The sequence below is a fragment of the Hemicordylus capensis genome, chromosome 4 (assembly GCF_027244095.1).
Source record: "Hemicordylus capensis ecotype Gifberg chromosome 4, rHemCap1.1.pri, whole genome shotgun sequence".
In the NCBI taxonomy this organism is placed as follows: Eukaryota; Metazoa; Chordata; class Lepidosauria; order Squamata; family Cordylidae; genus Hemicordylus; species Hemicordylus capensis.
Window position 1 is genome coordinate 36,075,902 of NC_069660.1, and position 18,378 is coordinate 36,094,279.

The 18,378-nt window shown below is 45.4% G+C and overlaps 1 protein-coding gene and 1 long non-coding RNA gene across 3 annotated transcripts in view; both read left to right on the forward strand.

The window, feature by feature from the left end:
* Positions 1–18,378, forward strand: part of DBNDD2 (dysbindin domain containing 2) — a 39,606-nt gene that overhangs the window by 7,324 nt on the left and 13,904 nt on the right. Inside the window, exon 1 of one of the 2 annotated variants that reach the window (XM_053247097.1) lies at positions 14,291–14,456. The exons of the other annotated variant lie outside the window; for it this stretch is intronic. The gene's annotated coding sequence lies outside the window, so the exon portion shown is untranslated. Of the gene's footprint in view, positions 1–14,290; positions 14,457–18,378 lie in introns of those variants that run through there. 2 annotated transcript variants of the gene reach the window in all.
* On the forward strand, positions 4,864–6,648 carry LOC128323630 (uncharacterized). Its single transcript, XR_008306397.1, has 2 exons — positions 4,864–4,972; positions 6,382–6,648. It is a non-coding gene; the product is annotated as an uncharacterized LOC128323630 (long non-coding RNA).

Below are 18,378 nucleotides of genomic sequence, written 5' to 3' on the forward strand. Positions count from 1 at the left end.
ACCACCAAGTCCAGAAAGATGCCAGCATGGCCAACAAGTAAAGTACAGGAAGCTATAAACAGGAAGAATAATTCCTTCAGAAATTGGAAGGCCTGCTCAAATGAAGAGAACAGAAAGGAACACAAACTCTGGCAAAAGAAATGAAAGGAGACAACAAGGGAGGTGAAAAGAGAGTTTGAGGAACATTTAGCTAAAAACATCAAGGGGAATAACAAAAACTTATTTACATACATCAGAAGTAGGAAACCTGCCAGGGAGGCAGTTGGTCCTGATGATGAGGGAGTGAAAGGGATTATTAAGGAGATTGCACAGAAGCGAACAAGTTCTCTGCATCTGCCTTCATGGCAGATGTATACCTGTGCCTGAACTGAGCTTCACGGGGACAGAGGCTAAAGAACCGAGTCAGATAGAAGTGACATGAGATGACGTTCTAAACAATCTGCAAATCACCAGGGCCAGATTTCAGGGGAATGAAAATAAAGCTGCTAATATTATAATGCCCTTATACAAAACTATGGTGCAGCCACACTTGGAGTACTGTGTACAATTCTGGTCACCACATCTTGTGGAATTCTCTGCCACAAGATGTGGTGACAGTCAACAACCTGGATGGCTTTAAGAGGGGTTTGTATAACTTTGTGGAGGAGAGGTCTATCAACGGCTACTAGTCGGAGGGCTATAGGCCACCTCCATCCTCAAAGGCAGGATGCCTCTGAGTACCAGTTGCAGGGGAGTAACAGCAGGAGAAAGGGCATGCCCTCAACTTCCAGCGGCATCTGGCAGGCCACTGTGTGAAACAGGATGCTGGACTAGATGGGCCTTGGGCATGATCCAACAGGGCTGTTCTTATGTTCAGATGGCATCCACCCAAGAATCATTAAAGAACTCAGATGTGAAGACTTCCTTGCACAAATATGTAACCTACTAGTATGTGTAAGCCCGTTGTAATAACGGGCTCTAGTGGGGGGGCGGTTCCCGCTGCCGCCTCACCCGCCTCGGGCGCACTCCTTGGGCCGACACCTCCGCCGCCGCCTCGGGCGCTCTCTCCGCCCGCCGTTTCTTGTGGCGGCGGCCGCCGCCATCGGAGCCAGTCGCCCCGCCACGGCCACCGCCTCCTTGGCCCGCACTCCTTTGGCCGAGGCCGCGGCTCCGCCGCCGCCTCGGCCGCACCCTCCGCCCGCCGCTTCTGCTCCTTCTGGTCTCCCGTGGCGGCCGCCGCCGCCATCGGGGCCAGTCGCCCACCGGCAGCCGGGTCCAACATGGCCGCCCATCTCCGCGCATGCCCAGAACGGGCGAAAAAGACACGGGCGGCACGGACGCACGCCCAAGGCTTTTATGGGTAAGGATCCCTACAATCAGGCTCTGTATCAGAGGACTAGAAGGCAGCCAGTGTAACACCGATTTTCAAAAAGAGATCCAGGGAGGATCCAGGAAAGAATAGGCCAATTAGCTTAATGTCTGTGCTGGATAAATGGATGGAAAGCATTCTCAAAGATAAAACTGTTAAGCATATAGAAGAACAGGCCCTGATGAATGAGAATCAGCATGAAATCTTCAAAGATAACTCTTGCCTCATCAACCTTTTGGAGTTCTTTGAGTGTCAGCAGTCATGTGGATAAAGGTGATCCAGTTGACATAATATACTTGGGACTTTCAAAAAGCTTTCAACAAATTTCCTCATCAAAGGCTCTTGAGTAAACTTAGCAGTCATGGGATAAGGGAACAGGTTCATGTGTGGATTGTTAACTGGTTGAAGGACATGGAACAGAGGGCAGGTATAAATGGACAGTTCTCTAAATTGAGGGGAGTAAGAAGTGGGGTTCCCCAAGGACCTGTACTTGGACCAGTGCTTTTAACTTGTTCATAAATGATCTAAAAGTTTGGCCAGTGAGATGACACTAAATTATTTGGGGTAGTGAAATCAACAACAGTTTTTGAGGAGCTCAAAAAGGATCTCTGCAAACTGGGGGAGTGGGCAACAAAATGGCAGATGCGGTTCAGTGTTAGCAAGTGTAAAGTGATGCATATTTGGGCACACACACACACACACACCCCGCTGCCACCAAATTCACATATACGCTGATGGAGTCTAAGCTGTTGGTGACTGACCAGGAGAGAGATCTTGGGGTTGTGGTGGACAGCTCATTGAAAGTATCGACACAATGTGTGGCAGATGTGAAAAAGGCCAGTTCCATGCTTGGAATCATTAGGAAGAGAATTGAAAATAAAATTGCTAATATAATAATGCCCTTATAGAAATCTATGGTGCTGCCACATTATTTGGAGTATTGTGTACAGTTCTTCGTCACCATACCTCACAAAGTACATTATAGAACTGGAGAAGGTACAGAAGAGGGCAACCAAGATGATCAGGGGCCTGGAGCACCTTCCTTACAAGATAAGGCTATAACACCTGGGGCTTTTTCATTTTAAAAAAAGACAACTGAGGGGTGACATGATAGAGGTCTATAGAATTTTCCATGGTGTGGAGAAAGTGGATAGAGATACATTTTTCTCCCTCTCGTATAACACTAGAACGAGGGGTCATCCCATGAAACTGATTGCCAAGAAATCTGGACTAACAAAAGGAAGTACTTTTTCATACAATGCATAATTAACCTATGGAATTATCTGCCACAAGATGTAGTGACAGCCACCAGCCTTGATGGCTTTAAGAAGGGTTTAGAGAAATTCATGGAAGACAAGTAACAATGGCTGCTGTTCTGAGGGCTATAGGCCAACTCCAGCCTAAGCGGCAAGATGCCTCTAAACACCAGTTGCAGGGGAGCAACAGGTAGGAGAAAGGGCATGCTCTTACCTCTTGCCTGTGGGCTTCCCAGAGGCATCTGGTGGGCTGCTGTGTGGAACAGGACGCTGGACTCGATAGGCCTTGGGCCTGATCCAGCAGGGCTGTTCTTAAATGGCAGCTTAGACACCTTTTTCTTTAAGTACCGTATTTGGGCCACTGGTCTAATACACATTAAGGTTGTTCCTATGGCTTGTGTAGCATTTTTAAGGTTCATGAGCTGAAGAGAACTGAAAATGTCCTCCAAAGAGGAACTCATTTGGAAACCCTTTTGCTCACAAGCCAGACAGATCATTTCCTATAAATGGTTCAGGGAAGGAAAACAACCTCCTAGGACTGAACTGGAGCTGATGACTTTGCGGTGTGTGGATAAAATGCGGTGCAGAAGCCACTACCCACTGTTTGTTGTCCTTGGCGAGTCGAGAGCCTCTTGACCTCCCGTCATTCTCTCTAAGGCACTCATGGCTTTATCCTACTCGTCATTCTATATAAAGCTACTCCTGGCCCTGTAAATAGCAGGGTCTTATGATGTAGTCTCTGCTGGGGAGAGAGAGCTGTGGACAGTGGGGATATTTTTAGCTCTGAGACTCAAGGGATTTGGAGATTGGCTAGTCTAGCTTTTGTTACGAATTTGTGTCGGAGAGAAAGGTCACGGGGTACCACCTCCTGGCCCCGATTCTCTTTCTTTCAGTCCCTGTTTCTGTGCCAAAACCACTGCCCATCTTCCCTCCCTCCTCCTCTGCTTCTTCTCACTGTGGTTTGGATTACTTTATGCTTCTGCTGCAGTATCACATCCCAAAGGAAAGCCGTTCAGAGCATTTGCATGGGAGTCTTGGATAGATTCTAGGCCTCCAGTTTCAGGCCAATTCATCCTTGGAGACTTCAATCTAGGTTGTTCCCAAGATCTGTGCCTCCGTCATCCCTGTGGAGTAGCAGAGTTGTTAGGAAAGGGGCAACTTGTTTTACTCAGTCGTGTTCCTCCAGGGAACAATGTCGGCAGTACCTTTCTTGGAGTGCTACTGCATGTCTCTTTATAGACCTTCTTTCAGGAGGAAGGCCTTATGCCTGGACCAGATGAGACATCAGTCCACTTTGTAGATTCTAATCCACTTAGGTAAAGCATTTGTCCTCCTGACAAACGATGGCAGGCTGCTCACAACTGCAGGAATTACTCGAACAACAAAGGTAGTTAACTTTGCAGAGGAAAATAGAGACATGTATACTTATATAACAGGTCACCTTAAGTGGCGCAGCGGGGAAATGCTTGACTAACAAGCAGAAGGTTGCCGGTTCAAATCCCTGCTGGTATGTTTCCCAGACTATGGGAAACATCTTTATCAGGCAGCAATGATATAGGAAGATGCTGAAAGGCATCATCTCATACTGTGCAGGAGGAGGCAATGGTAAATCTCTCCTGTATTCTACCAAAGAAAACCACAGGGCTCTGTGGGCGCCAGGAGTCGAAATCAACTTGACGGGCACACTTTACCTTTATACTTACAACAACCTGATTCTCACACCAAGGATCAACTGTTTGCCTGACCATACAACCCCACCACCACACATACACACACAATTACAGAGCCAACGTAGTGTAATGGTTAGAGTGCTGAACTAGGACCGAGGAGACCCAAGTTCAAATCCCCATTCAGCCATGATACTTGCTGAGTGACTCTGGGCCAGTTACTTCAGCCTAACCTACTTCACAGAGTTGTTGTGAGGAGAAACATAAGTATGTAGTACACCGCTCTGGGCTCCTTGGAGGAAAAATGGGATATAAAATGTTTTTAAAAGTAATAAAAATAAATTTTAAAAATATTGCTGACAGATCATCTTCATTCTTCATCAACACCGCCCAGAGTCTTCGGAGTGGGCAGTATATCAAATGTTTCAAATAAATAAATAAATAAATAAATAAATTCTCTGTATGTTATATTCTTAGCATTAACCAGCCCTGCGCTGGCTTCTGAAACGTGGGTTACTGAACTGCCCGTTTAAAAATGTTTAATAGAATATTTTGATCACACAGTAAATCTGGTTCTATTTACTATAGAATAGCTGCAATTCTGATACATTAAGCAACATTTACTTCCTGGAGAAAGGCCATAGCTCAGTGGCAGAGTGCCTACTTCCCACAGAGAAGGTCCGAGGTTGCCAACTTTGCAAGTAGGTTCCACATTATGTGTGAACGTGCCCTAGGTGTATATGGGATCTTTGGGATACTTATATTTTCTATCAGGAACTGGGAATGCTTAGCAAAGCTGTGTCATGTTAAAACCAGATCAGGTGTGAGTTTATAGCTCATCTGGGGTGTGGAGGAAGGAGAAACTAAGAATAGAAGTCGTTTTGTTCAAACACGCCTGGGAGCTATTGCTTTTGACCTAGAAATACTAACCTCTGCAGTTTTAACTTTTAGATATGTGGGGACTGGATCTGATTATTTGATGGTGAGAGATGGGCATGCTGTACATGCTTAGTGGTTACCAGCACATCCCAGTTAATTATATGGTACATAATTGGAATCTTGCTTACCACAATTCCAGGATTAGCCCTGGTTCAAATTAAACCCTTATGTGAAGGGCAGAGGTGTTCCACGCGAGCCCCTTCTGGTTTTAGAAACTTCCTCTGACACTCCTGCACATTTTTGCTTCAACCATGAGAGCTAGAAACTTGCCAGGAGCCTGAAGAAGCCAAATTCAGCTGCATGTGTGGAGCTGTGCTGAGCATGAACAGCTAAATATCACCAAGGGTTCCAATACCAAATGTAATTGGGCCTGGGAAATCTTCTTCTTTATATATATTTCTCTAAGGCATACCCGTCACTAATCCCATGTGTGGCAGCTCTCGCGAGCCTGGGTATCGACTGGGATTGGGGGGAGAAAGCAGCAATGGCAGCTGGTGCCGGCAGGAGGAGGTGGGAGGTGGCTGGCCGGCAGGCAGGAGGAGGTGTAGGGACGGCGGGGGGCAGCCAGCAGAGGTGGCAGGCAGGGGGTGGGGCAGGTGGCTGGCTGGCTGGCTGGCCAGAGGGGAAAATAAGTGCCAGCGGAGTGCGGGGAGAAAACGGCTGCGGCACACTAGAAGCACAGATGCTCTGCGCCCAGCCCAGCTAGTTAGTTACAGTACAATTGCACACATGAAACAAGCATTTTGTTGTGTATTGTGATGGATTGGATGGCCAACCCATGAATAAGGGACTGGAAATCCAAACGGGAATCCTGGTTTGTTATGTTCCCATCCCAAGCCCATATCTACAGCCCTGGGCTGGGTGCTCCAAGCGGGACACCCCGTGTTCTTCATAGCAGGTTGCAGATACTATTGTGACCCTTCTGTAGGTCCTAGCTCCATTAGAATAATTTTCCCTTTAAGCATTAGGGTGTTTTCTCAAGGACTTTAAAGAGCCTTGACAAAGAAAGAAAGAAAGAAAGAAAGAAAGAAAGAAAGAAAGAAAGAAAGAAAGAAAGAAAGAAAGAAAGAAAGAAAGAAAAGCCTCCCTTCATCTTCTCTTGGATTTATGCCTACACTAACAAGCTTCTCCCTCCCCCTCATTCTTTTCATTCATGCTGCCTGGTGCACAGAAGGCATCTGTATTCAAGATCCAGCAGGACACGGAATAATGACAAATGTCACAACTCCTGACGGAAATGCAACCAGACAATCCCATCAGCTCTTGGCCAGAATGGGCACTGCTTATGGGTTTCAGGGCAGCCCCAAAGGATCACCACCGTGACCCTGACATTAATTCCATCGTCTGTTCCCTGTGCTTCTGCACAGATTCTCTTTCATATGTCTGGCAGTTGTTTCTTTCTGGGAGAAGACATAAATGGCATTGCCCATACACTCGCTGATCTTGTTTGTTTGTTTGTTTGTTTATTAGACCTGTGTATTCTTATAGTGCATACTAATGTTACATAGTGATGTCATTCACACCATCAATCACTGTGTTCTACCCAGGAGCTGTGTGTGCTCCCAATTTTCGGTTGTGTGGAAGCAAGGTAGGAGGGAAAGCTGGGTAGGAGTGATTGTGTGGAAGCGAGTTAGGAGGAAAAGCTACCCAGGTTTTCCGCCTACCTTGCTTCCACAGAAGCCAAAAATGGAAGCATACACAGCTCCCAAACCAGAGTAGAACACAGTTTTTGATTGTGTGAATGAACTCATAGAGGCTGTTCCCATGAGCAGCATGAACTGTGTTAAGGGAGCCCAGCCTGGTTCCTGCTCTTTGTGTGCAGCAATTGGAGCTGTGTGGCTCCCGGCGGCAAGCCTGCTTGCAAAGCCCGCTGCTTAACTCAGGTTTCAGTGTTGGCGCAGCTCAGCGCTGCAGCGACTCACAAGTCGGGAGGCTCCCCACAAGGCACCGCACACTCTAGTGCCTTATGGAACTTCCGTGGGCTGGGAGGCCCCCGAATCCCGCTGCCCTAACCGGCTCGTCCGCCGGACCCACTCTCTTCACAGACCCCATTTTGGCTCTGCACGCGGATCATGAGCCTTACTGTCTCAGTAATCCTGATAAAATCCTTGTAAGATTTGTTATTATTATTATTGTCATCCTCCTCCTATTATGTTGGACGAGGCTGAGACTATGAGATGGCTCCTTGCCTAAGACCACCCAGTGAGTTAATGTTTGAGCTGGAGATGAACCAGAGAGCTGGCAGCTCATCACTCCTGCTTTTAACCCTCTATGCTTCACCAGTTTCCTTATTCATAACAACCCTGGAAGGTCACTGTTAATGGGAAGCTGAGGGAGAAGTGACTTGCCCAGCACAACTCAGTGAACCTATTTCTGAAATGAGGTTTGAATGGCCGTGTTCAGCTCCATCGCTTTCCATCTGCCTCCATGGGCTGCACACTGCTTACAGGCCACAGTATTAATTGTAAACCGTTTATTCCATTTATAGCCAGCCTTTCCTCTCAGGAGCACAAGATGCTCTCCAGGCACTGACCAGATCTACTTAGCTCCAACAATTTGGCAGCATCATGGTCCTTAAGAACATTCCCTGGTCCCAAAATAGCCAGTGATGGCTTATGCTGTTGTAGCCCACATTGGAAAGTACACCAAGTGCAGAAAAAAGGGAACAATATTTAATCTCTTCTACATTAAATGGGTATTTGACATTAAGCGTTTAATTGAATCCAGTGCTTGAGATTATCATTGTGGGACTCCGCCCTCCCCCCATCCCCAAAATGCATCTGAGGGCAGAAATCCAAATCAGAACTTTGGAAGGAGAGGCAAGCTAACTCTTTGCCTGTGTGGTTTTCTCATCCAAAATTAACTCCTGATGGTACTGTTTAGAACAAATAACACCTTCAGGGGCAAATAAAAACTTTTAGATTTCAGTTAATGGCGAGAAAGGGTTAACCCTCACCGGTCATACGCCATGGTTCTAATTTTGTTGTATTCTATCCAGTAATCTCTTGCAGTTCATTTGTTTTGGACATTTGTCCCAGTGGGGATCTTGTAGAGTGTGGGGGAGAAGTTGGACAGAAAAAGGGAGGGAAAGGAGAAGGAGAAAATGGAGTTGTTGCTGAATAGACTATTAGTTAATCTACATAAGATTTCCTTATGTGCATGAGGGAAGCAGCTATAAAACAAATCTGAATTAGGGCCTCTGCAGCTAAGGTTGGTGAAAACACATGCTGGGAATCCCAAGTGTTTTAACGCCACTTCTAGGTTGATCCTTAATAATAGGCCTATAAACATTTAAGGCTTTACTAAAAATGGATCAACAGCATCATTGCTAAAACCTACTTTTTAAAAAGTGGGTGTTTTATTTATGTATTTTGCTAAAATTGACATTTAGTGCCATAATTCCCTAGCTCCAGTGAAGCCTAGCTGTCTAAGGCTGGATTTGGGTATGTGGGGAGTGCACAGAGTGGTTGGGGTGTAGCACCCAAGGAAAAGAAATTATAGAAGCTGGACATCTTTTTTTTATTTTAAAGTAATGTTATTTCATACAAAATTTGTCCACTGTCTTTCTGTCACTTGGACATCTAAGGTGACTTTATGTCCCCCTTCCCTTGAGAAGAGGTGAAGTAGCCGAAGCTATTGCCAGTCCAGCGGCTTCCAGCTTCTTCCTGTTCGTAAAGTCTTGCATGCCTATGATGAATAGAGGAATTAGAAGGAAACCCTCAGACCGCCGTCCCAGCTTTGTCCCTTCTCTACAGTCCTCACACTTATATTCAGGCCCAGGCAGCATTAAGAGCCGGAAGGATTAGCAGGCAGTGGGGAGTCTGGTGCTCCCTTGATGCTCTTGGTTGAAACCCAAGGGGCAGGCGTGTTGGGAAGTCAGCATTTCAGGGGAAAGCAGTGTCACGTCCCCAGCTGTAAATGTGCACAAGGCCCTCCTTGGTTGGGTGCCATGGGAAAGCAAGCCTACCAGCCGCAGCAGGTACTCCCCCCCCCCCCAAGGCAGATTGTATTCATTTCTAGCACACAGGGATAGCATTGTGCATGCATGAGGAGCATAACCATTGTGGGGAACATGCCATGCCGATGAGGCAATCTGAGCTCCCGGCAGTGTGTGAGACTGCGACCATCAGTCACATGGAGAAGGGGAATGGAACGCTGCCTTCTTTTATGCTGCTGCCTTAGCAAAGGAGACAAAGAATGCCGTTCGACTTCTTTGCCTGCCCAAGAGACCTAGAATGAATGCTGATGTGTGGGGGAGAATAAGGGAGATGAGGATGGAGAAGACACTGTCTCTGACCCTCACTGCAGTCATGGGGCAGTCAGGGCCTATTGCCAGCTGCTCAGCTAACCCGCTGGCGATGCAAGTTACATAATGGCATTTCAGTGCTTGCGGCCGGTGACCAGATGGCTAATGAAATCTCATCAGGGAATTTATCAGCAGGCTTGTTAATTTACCCAGGGAATAAATCCTGACACGTCTTTCCGATTGAGACTCTAACACAAGACAGTTTGTGTGAGGGATGCCCTGGCATGTACTGACACAGTACCAATCTGTCCCATCTCTCTTTGTCTGGCTGCCAGCCCCTTCCTACTTGCCTGGCTTCCTGGTGCATTTCCTCACATATTCAAATGGTGTTGCCTGGGACAAGGAAGAGGAGGAGACTCACAGTGTTCCTCCACTCAATAGGATTAACTCATTGTGGAACAAGACCAGGGATTGATTTCAGGTGCCAGGGTTGCAGTGTGTTTGGAAGCTGTGCCTTGTGAGCTCAAACCTAGCCTGAATCTGGTGTGTGGTAGGGCTGGCGGTTAATTATTCAGCAGTGAAGGAAAGTCACTTTGCATGTACTCAGAGGCACTCTTCTCTTTATTGCATCACTGTCCCAGGGGTGAGCACCAGCATTCCATCAGGCCAGCCCTGGCTCAGTTGGAGCTCCAAGGGCATAGGCAGAGTGGGGTTTCTTTTTTTAAAAAAGTTGAAACTTGGAGAGACTGGCAGAGATGCTGAACAAAAGACCATTCTCTTGGTCTGTACTGTTGGCCAAAGAATTAGGGACTGTTAACGGAAATATGCCCTTGCATGGAGTGCTGAGTTGTACACACAGTTGTAATTGTTGTCCTACCAAAAAGGGAAACTTGTACTGTCAGCTGTGCCAGGGTTTCCAAGACTTGTTTCTGCGGATGCTTTTGTCCAAAATTCAAGCTGATTGAATGTTACTCTTCAGCTTCAGGAAGTACATCTGAACCTGAAGCACTGATTAGAGCAGGGGTTCCCAACCTTGGGTCCCCAGATGCTGGGACTACAACTCCCATCATTCCCCAGCCACAATGGTCTTTGATGATGATGGAAGCTCTAGTCCCAACAACATCTGGGGACCTAAGTTGGGGACTTTTTGGATTAGAGCAGGGCTGATCAACCTCAGCCCTCCAGCTGTTTTTGAACTACAACTCCCATGATCCCCAGCCACAGTGGCCAATAACCAGGGATTATGGGACTTGTAGGCCAACATCTGCAGGAGGGCTGAAGTTGAGCAGCCCTGGATCAGAGTGTAGGTGCCTATTAGAAACTGCTGCAGCCATGTGAATTTGGCACAGTGTATATACATCCATACATACATACATACATACATGCACCTATACATGTCCATCTTTTTCTTACTTTCATACCCAGATGGATGTCCAGACACTCGGGACGCACGTGATCTAGGTCAGGGCTGCACAACTTTGGCCCTGTTGTTGGACTACCATCACCCCCAGCCATACTGGCCAGTAGTCGGGATGGTGAGAGTCCCAAAAGCAGCTGGAGGGCCAAAGTTGTGCAGACCTGATCAGGGGCCTGGTTTCCTTAAGGACTGTCTAATGCCATAGAAACCTGCCTGCACCCTTGGATTGGCCTCAGAGATCCTGGTGTCTGCCTACCTTTTACTAGAATGCACGTAGTGGGTAGCAGAGCCAGGTCAGAAATGGGCACCACACCTCTGGGATTCTCTTCACAGAGAGTTACGTCAGGTTCTCTTGAAAGGCTTAGTGTTCGCAGTTTTTTGTTTATGGCTTTTGGACTGTAATTTTACTGGGCCCATGAAACTTTTATCTGTTTTCGAATTGTATCTGTTTTTGGATTGCTGCTTTTATGTGTTTATTGGAGTGTATGTTGTTATGTCTTACTGGCTTCTTTGTTTTTATATGGCAAACGGCCTTGTGCCTGTTTTTAACGAAAAGGCAGAATATAAATCATAAAAATATGAACAGCCTTTTTGCACTCCATGGAGAACCTAGGCCTTTCTCTCACATACGCAGTGCCATGTGCCTTCTGTGATTGCAGGGAGGGGCCATGGTGCACTCGGGTGTAGTGCATGTGCCTTATCTGCTGCACAAGGTCCCAGGTTCAGTCCCTGGCAGAATGAAGAAAGGAGTCCCTTCCCATGAAGAAAAGATTCTTCAGTAGCAAAGAGTCTTCTCTGCTAGAGAGCCACAGCCAATCGGAATCAGCAATACTGAGCTAGCTGGACCAAGGGTCTGACTTGGTATAAGGCAGCTTCATGTATTTGTGCAAGTGCTGAAGAAACACATAATGAATTACTACTGGGCGTGGAGTTCTGCTTCCGGAGAATCTGAGTCTCCTGTTTTAAAAATAACAATTCCAACCCTTTTGGAGTATGAAAGCAGCCTTCCAAGTGCACGTGTAGTGCCTGGTGAAATCTCAGAAGCTGTGGAAGGGGGCTAATTTAGCTTGTATCAGGGAGCTAGGCTTCAACACCTCGCATCACTCCTTGTCTCTCCCCATTGGGCTATTTACATGTTGCAGAACTCAGCTTTTCTTGGTGCAGAACATTATATGCATTCATTACATTTATATGGAACCACTCAATAAGTCTTGTGGTGGTTTACAATCAAATTAAAACAGTTAAAAGCAGTTAAAAATGCATATAAGCAGTTAAAGAGAAACTCAAGTATGTAGTACACCGCTCTGGGCTACTTGGAGGAAGAGCGGGATATAAATGTAAAAATAATAATAATAAATAATAAAAGGGTATTTCATTTATATCTTGCCTTTCTCCCATCTTAGAGCTCAAAGCAGTTTACATGGGATTCCCAGGTGGCTACCCTCTCAGGCTCAGACCAGACCTAAACCTGCTTAGCTTCAGTAATACGGCTGCATTTTGTGGCCCTGTTGCCCTGGCACATGGTTTTGGCTTTTCTAGAGCAGAATACACTGAGATAAGCAAACACATTGGTCCTTCTTTCACTGACTGCCTCATTATTTTGGTCCAAATGGAGAAACATCTCTGGAGTGGCATTTATATAGAGATTATTTTTATATTTTATATTATCTGTACTTTTGTATTATGTATTTCAGTTTTTGAGATCATCTGTACCTTTGTGTTTTAATTATATTGTAAACCGCTTTGAAATTATTGTAATGAAAAGCGGTATATGAATCGAACAATAAATAAATGCCCCTCATGACTCTTTCATTACTCATTTGCATTTGTTTTAATTGTTGGCCACTTTCTGTGGGAAAACTAGGTTAAGCAGCTGATTTGTCTAGCCTATTATTAATGGATTCCAGCTGTGATACAGCTGGGGGTTTGCAGGAAAAAGGGGAAATGGCCATGGCTTACAGATGCTCGACCTTAGTACACTAGCCTTGAGGGCCATAGGTCAGTGGCAGATTGTCTGATTTGCATGCTGAAGGACCCAGGTAGGAATGTGCATGGAATTGGTGGGGGCCGGTTCAATGCCAGGGGGGTGTCTTCCTTTAAGGGCAGGGGAGGGTGCACTTAACTGCCCCGCCACGTTTCCCCCGCCGGCACTCGGTTTCCTAAAAGTCCGTCAGGGCAGCAGCATACCTCCCTGCCACCCCATTTCCCCCTTTACCTCCCCGTTGCCCACTTTACCCAATGTGCATGAGTGTGACGCGCACAGGCACATTGAGTACCTCCAGTTACTTCCAGTAAAGGGGGTGGCGGGGAGGTACGCTGCCTCCCCGACGGACTTTTAGGAAACCGAGCACCGGCGGGGGAAACGTGGTGGGGCGGGTAAGTGCACCCTCCCCCGCCCTTAAAGGCAGACACACATATACAACGCCCCTCCCCCAGCATCGAATCTTCGAACCTGGCAGTGTTCGAACCTATTCTGAGGCCCATAAAAGGGTTCGTGCATATCCCAGGTTAAATCCCTAGCATTTCCAGGTAGAGCTTGGAAAGTCTCCTGCCTGAAACCTTGGAGAGCTGCTGCCAGTCAGTGTAGACAATACTGAGCTGGATGAACCAAGAGTCTGACTTACTATAAGGCAGCTTCTGATGTTCCTGTGAGGGGGGCCCTGAATTCCACATTGGACTGCTCTTCCTCCTGGATCAGTCTGTTCTTGCTTCATGTAGCATTTGGGATTAAATTACCCTGATGCCCTTCAGCCGATGTGTTCTCTGCCTCCTGGGTTTTAGCACACATGCACCCCGGCATGACTGTTGAGCCAGGAAAGTCGTATTTGTAAGCTGATGGGCATGAGCCCTTTTGAGACTATAGCTTCAGCAGACCTCTCTCCGGCCTGTTTCCTCTTGGATTTGAACACCTCCTTGGCCTCAGTGCAGAGACATTGCCTCACCTCACCTCCTACCTCCTTGTCCTGCACAAAGTCCCAGTTGTTGTTGCTGCTTGACTGAAACGCCCCTTGAAGCAGCAGACAAGGCTGCTCAGCCCGAGACAGAGACAATTAGAATGTTCACTGTTTGTTTGGTTTCCTTGGTTATGGCACTGCCCAGCAATGTAATCACACTTTCCTTATACCAGTCTGGCTGGTCTCTGCATCAAGACTCACTGAGTGGAGGGGCTGAGATGCCGTTGATGCCTGGAGGCTTCTGAGATCTGCTATGAAAAACCTTGCAGACAAGGCCCAAGGGCCACACAGTGGTGTTGTTGTTCCTCTGTTGCTGTGTTGAGCACAGATTCTCTGGCTTCCCCCAAAGCGGAGAAAGTCCCGGCTGTCCTGTTAAAAACAAGCTGTGATCATTTTGCTCCTGGACAGAGTCTGGCACATCATGTAAAGCAGCAGTTCCTAGCCTTGGGCCCCCGGATGTAGTTGGCCTTTGGCCATTGTGCCTGGGGATGATGGAAGTTGTAGCCTAACAACATCTGGGAACCCCTGATGTAAAGAATAAAAATAGTTTACTTCTTTAATGGTCGGCAGAAACTAGGTCATCTGTGAACCAAACTGGATGTGCAAGGCAACCATGTTATATGTTTAAGGTATATATGGGGGGGAAGGGTGAGGGGGGAGAGAGGGAGGAGCATGGGGGAGACTGGGTTTCACTCTGCTCCTTTTTTGTTTAGACTGCCCCCCCCACACACACACCTGCTTTACATATGAACAGGAGAAACACATGCATAATATTGACACAGTCAACTTGCATGTCTGGTATAGCCCTGTGGATATGTTCAGTGGTGAACCCCTCTTCAGTATACACAACGTTTCAACGTTGTTTTAAGTTTTAAATTGTTGTAATGTTTTAACCTTTTTTGCTTGTTTTTATTGTTTTGTTGTAAACTGCCCAGAGACTTGTGTTTTGGGTGGTATACAAATATGTTAAACAAACAAACAAACAAACAAACAAACCTCTGTAAATATCTTCAATAGGGAGCTCATAATGCAAGGCCGTGGTTTTTTCTTAAAGTGGAAGCAAAAACTTCCTCATTCTTCTTCCGTGGAGGATGGGAGAAGGAATGCATGGCTCTCGGGGCTCGTTCTTGTGGCCGGAAACCTTTCTTTCCCATTATGTTTGAACCTACCCGGAACCTTTGCATGTGCCTGAAGAAGCGTGAGCATAGATTAGAGGACTGAAAAAAAGTACAAGTAGACCTCTTTTCATCAAGGAATTTGGGAACAAGCAGACCTGGCAACTTTCCCACTTCAAGTTAAAGATACCCAAGGACTCTGATGTCTCATTTGAAATCAGGTCCTTTAATGTGCTTTTTTCTTGGTCAGTTTCTTGACTAATATGGTTAGCAGTTCAGTTGCCCCGTGCTAGATCAGAATATACCACTTTGCGACACGGCTCAACTCTAGTGCAAGCCCAATTGGCTTATAAGGGAGCTGAATTGTGTTGCCAAGTTCTGTGCTTTGATCCATCAATTCCTTGGAATTTCTTAAGCCAGGCAGAACCTGAGCTGCTAGTTCCAAGCAGAACTCTATATAAACTCAGTAATTTTGCAAATTAATGAAGAGAAACTTTGCTAAATCTGAGCTGAGATCAAAGGACTTGCCAACAGATCTTGTCAGATTTCTGGTAGTACTTAAACCTCCTGTTCATCCTAGAAGCAGGGCAATATGAATTCCCTTAATGTGTTTGCTTTTAGCACTCACAGAAATAGTATCCAAATGACTACAAGTAATAAATATTTAAAGATAGGAACATAGGAAGCTGACTCAGTATATTGAGTCAGGCCATTGGTTCATCTAGCTCAGTATTGCTCTACACAGACTTTAGCTCAGTATTGTCTACACAGACTGGCAGATATCTGGAGCTCTCGGCCGTATCTGGAGATGCCAGGGAGGGAAACTGGAACCTTCTGCATGCAAGCATGCAGCTGCTCATCCCATAGTGGCCCCATTCCGAATATCTTACAGAGCTCACATGTAGTCTCCCATTTAAATGCAACCAGGGTGGACCCTGTTTATCAAAAGAGTCGATTCATGCTCGCTACCACAAGACCAGCTCTCCTTCCATAAAAAGATCTGCCATAATTCAGAGCTTTTTCTCCCTACTGCACTTGGAGTTTCTGGGACACCCCCTATTCCCTGCTCTTGCACTTTTTATAACCCAAAGAAAGACAATAGGAAAGAGAGAAGAGACAATGAGAAATGTTCCGTTTCTTTGGTACTGCTGTGTAACAGTTGTATACCTACATATACTGTGTAAGCAGAGTTCAGTATGAATCAATAAATGCCTTTGACTAAGTAACTAGTCCTGTAAAATACTATTGGTATAAGGTTATGAAGACTGAAAGGAAAGAGTATTAATTTTCTATTTCTTTTTAAGAAACAACCTAGCCCAATTGCACCAAGACTTATTTCACATTGCACATTTTTTAATACAATACTGCACAACTCATTCCTCACTGCATATTAGAATAACCCATAGTGATTCTTTTTATTTAGCAGGGGAAGAGTAACTGGTCCTATCTACTCCCAGCACAGTACCTACAGTGATTGTTGCTGGTGTCTATCTTATGTTTCTTTTAGATTGTGAGTCCTTTGAGGACAGGGATCCATCTTATTTATTTGTTATTTCTCTGTGTAAACTACCCTGAGCCATTTTTGGAAAGGTGGTATAGAAATCAAATTATTATTTGTTGTTTACACAGTCAGACAGGTGTTATTGACTGGTTTTTTATATGCAGACATCGAGTCCTTCCCAAGGACCTGGGATGGCTGAATTTTGTTATCAGTATTGTTCTTGTTGTTATTATAGATATCGTCGCAGAATATAGGCTGTTCCCAGTAAAGTTGCTTTTTGTAATTGGCTGATGGTGATTTCTGTGGCCCCTATGGCGTTGAGGTGCTCGTCAAGGTGTTTTGGAATTGCACCTAGGGCACCAATTACTACTGGGATTACTTTGGTCTTCTTCTGCCACAGCCTTTCAGTTTCAATTTGTAGATATTTGTATTTGGTGATTTTTTTCTATTTCTTTTTCTTCTATTCTGCTATCCCCTGGTATTGCTATGTTGATTATTTTGACTTGTTTTTCTTTCTTCTCGACTACAGTTATATCTGGTGTATTATGTGGCAGATGTTTGTCTGTTTGTAGTTGGAAGTCCCATTATATTTTTGCATCTTCATTTTCTGCCACCTTTTCAATTTTATGGTCCCACCAATCTTTGGCTACAGGTAGCTTGTATTTTTTGCAGATGTTCCAGTGTATCATCCCTGCTACTTTGTCATGCCTTTGTTTGTAGTCAGTCTGTGCGATTTTTTTACAACAGCTGATTAGGTGGTCCACGGTTTCATCTGCTTCTTTACAAAGGCGGCACTTGCTGTTTGTAGTGGATTTTTCTACTTTTGCTCTTATTGCATTTGTTCTTAGTGCCTGTGCTTGTGCAGCCAGTATTAAACCCTCTGTTTCTTTCTTCAAGTTGCCATTGCCAGGTCTTGGTGATGTTTGATTTTCCACTTATATTGTGCAAATATTGACCATGCAGTAGCTGATTTTTCCATTTTTCTGCTCGGTTCTTGACTTGTTCTTTCTTGTAGGCCTGCTTTGTTTCATTGGTGTTGAATAGTTTCTCATTATAGACCATTTGAAGTGCATCTTCTTCACTGTCCTTGATATATTCTTCAAGGCCTCTTTTCTCCCCCTCTACTGTTTGATGGACTTGCAGCATTCCTCTTCCACCTGAGTTGCGAGGGAGGTATAGCCTATCTACATCCCTGCAGGGGTGCAGAGCATGATTGATGGTCATTATTTTCCTGGTCTTACGATCTAGCGTCTCTAGCTCTGCCTGGGTCCAGTCTATTATTCTTGCAGTATATCTGACAACAGGTATAGCCCAGGTGTTTATGGCTTGTATGGTGTTCCTGCCATTTAATTTGGACTTGAGGATTTTTCTAACTCTCCTGATGTATTCACTTCCAATTTTTCTTTTGACTTCAGTGTGTGTGCAATGTTATCAGCCTGGATTATTATTAATAATAATCCAGGCTTATTATTATTTCTTGTTTACACAGTCAGACAGGTTTTATTGACTGGTTTGTCAATCCAGACATCGAGTCCTTCCCAAGGACCTGGTATGGCTTATTCTTATTCTTATTCTTATTCTTATTCTTATTCTTATTCTTATTCTTATTAAATATATAATATGGCTGATTGGATGTTTTGGCAGGATGGGGGGGTTGCTTATCGTTTTATCATGAGTCAGGCCATGGAGCTAGGAGAAGTGGGGACTTCCATATCAGGGGAAGAACCTTAAATTTCTCCCTTTTTTTAGATTTTCAAAAAGTTTGGGTTTGGATGAGAACTAATAGAAAATGAAATTGGAAAACAACTGGGATGGGAGGAGACAGTGAGCGTCTTTGTGACCACCAGACTACTGATTCATTAGTCTCATGGGAATATCTCAATATGATGACTGTTCTCCATGATATGTGTTATCTGACTTGTTTAAGAGCATGGA